At 40.1% G+C, this 2,535-nt stretch overlaps 1 non-coding gene across 1 annotated transcript; it reads right to left on the reverse strand.

Moving 5' to 3' along the window:
* Positions 1 to 1,968: 1,968 nt before the first annotated feature.
* LOC139850945 (small nucleolar RNA R71) lies at positions 1,969 to 2,074 on the reverse strand. Its single transcript, XR_011760318.1, has one exon. It is a non-coding gene; the product is annotated as a small nucleolar RNA R71 (small nucleolar RNA).
* Between the last annotated feature and the right edge of the window lie 461 nt (positions 2,075 to 2,535).

The following is a 2,535-nucleotide window of genomic DNA, read 5'->3' on the forward strand; positions in this document are numbered from 1 at the left end:
TCATAGTGAAACATCTAACTAGACCCCTAGTACATTGTCGGTCCTAGACCATGCTAGTGTAGTCACCAAGTATATAAACTTCGTACGTGCACGCTGAAGCACAAAGGTTGTTGTAAGTTGTACCTCTACTAAGTAAGGCCAAGGAACACGGTTAGTGATGACTAGTACACTTCACTATAACACGGTCTCGAGCATTGTACCCCACTTGAGGGATTCTTGGTTAATTAAGGAACTGTTTGTTTAAACACATAAAGGATTGGACCCTTAGGATAACCGAACGTGTTCATGGAAGTCACTAGACTTGGCCATGGTGTTTTTTATGGTTGAACTCTTTTTAAGGGCCTAACTATCTTTTAAAACTAATCATTAACGAAAGCATCGAGGCACATCACGTCTCTCGGGTATGGAAAACCATGTATCCCATTATGCTTAAGAAAGTTTAGACCATTGTGGAATGTTAGTACGTCACCCAACCGAGTCGCTCAATTGGATGAGCAGCCTGAACGTGTATGCCTGTAGTCAGACTGCACGGGCGTTGGGGGTAAGGGACGTTGCTGTCTATTCAGAATCTTCAAGCCTATCGCATTACCCAGTGACATGTCTTATGACAGGGGTGTTTAGGACTAGTGAAATTCATACAAGGTCACTACTTATCCATGAGCCAGCATTCCGTAATCTCGGCAAAGTAACTGATGAAGTCATAGCATACACTTGTTTTAGCCTTATCTGAATTACAAATTTTATCGTATTTACTTTACTTTATCTTATAAATTAGAAAACCCAAAATTAGGTAATAAACACTACTCCTGCACCTTAGAATTATCTTAAGCTTTAGATATAGGTTCGATTCTACTGATATCTCAAAAATACGACTCTAGGTCATACTTCCCTTACTCATAATAAGGAGTAGTAAGATTTAGGCCCCGCTAAATATAAATTTAAAACCATTACCCCTTGTTGGTGGTTGATTCTGACGCCTTGCGGCCTCACGACACCGCATAAACAAAACCGTCTGTTTCGGCCATATCATTGTGGCAAACAAAGTTTTTGGCGCCGCTGCCGGGGAACTGGTATCAGATAATACTGCTTCTATCAAACTCATTCACAAGCATTTAGTGGTGTCTAAGAAAGACAATTATACACGAATTCAGTTGTTGGATTTTCCGAACAGTCTCCAATTATATTGGAACCAAAAGGATCCTGCCTCTCTGTAGTCGGCCTGGTCACTTGGTTTGTTGAATAGTTCGTGCGAAGCTCTGTTATCGAAATACCAGGGATCAGTAGCAAGAACCAAAAACATATTCAACCTTAGGATAATTTAGATTAGATTACCTTAGACTACCTTAGATTAAGACTACCTTAGACTACTCTAGATTACTTTAGATTACCTTAGATTACCTTAGATTACTCTAGAATAAAGATTACTTTAGGTTAAAATAAGAACTTAACTTATCTGCTTAAAATTTAAAACAAAAAGGCATACCCAGTGTATGACCCAAACCCGATCTAGACCAGGGTCGTTGTTATTCGTATCTGATACGGACGCAATAATTTCTAAAGCACACAAGGAAGCACGAATCAGAAAACAAATGACATTACGCGTTACTTTACCAAAAAACACTAAACCCTCGATTGAAGGTCGAGGAGGACTGATCAGATTCCCCGAGATTCAAGGACACTCGTTCGAGTTAAAACATCACATTATACAGCTCATCCAAAATGGCTGTCAATTCCATGGATTACCGAATGATGATCCAAATTCTCACCTTGATAAATTCATATCTCTTTCGAACTCCTACAAACAGCTAGGGATAGGACAAGATATATTCCGACTATACTTGTTCCCCTATTCTCTCACTCATCATGCACAAACATGGTTTGAAGGATTGGAAAAAGATTTCATCACATCTTGGACGGAGATGGCTACTAAATTCCTAACCAAATATTTCCCTCCTTCTAAACAAACCAAACTCAAGAATGACATCATTAACTTTAAACAAAGTTATGATGAATCTCTTTACACTGCATGGGAGCGATTCAAAACCCTGCTGAAGAAATGCCCTAATCACCAGTTAGAACGGTCAGGCCAAATCTGTACCTTCTACAATGGTCTTACGATAAATCATAGGATGACAATCGATGCCGCCGCTCAAGGAAATCTGATGAACCAAACCGCAGACGAAGCATGGGAGTTGCTCGAGAACATGACTATGCATCATCATAAATGGAACAGTTCTGAAACAACTTCATCATTTGCACCACTCTCCGCACTTAATAATTAAACAGAGGCCATCAAAACTCTCACGGACAAGATGGAATCTCTTGCAAAACAACTCGGAGAATTGAAGACGCAACCGCAGCAGGTTAACCAGGTCTAGGCCTGTGTTAATTGTACCAGCCCACAATCCACTGAAGAATATCAAGTTAAGTACGAGAACCCTGACGGTTCAGTCTGTTACGTTCAATACTCAGCTCGTCAATCAAATCCCGGATTCAATCAACAACCTAGGGTTAACCAATTCCAAAGAAACGACC

Source organism: Rutidosis leptorrhynchoides, chromosome 5, assembly GCF_046630445.1.
Source record: "Rutidosis leptorrhynchoides isolate AG116_Rl617_1_P2 chromosome 5, CSIRO_AGI_Rlap_v1, whole genome shotgun sequence".
Lineage (NCBI taxonomy): Eukaryota > Viridiplantae > Streptophyta > Magnoliopsida > Asterales > Asteraceae > Rutidosis > Rutidosis leptorrhynchoides.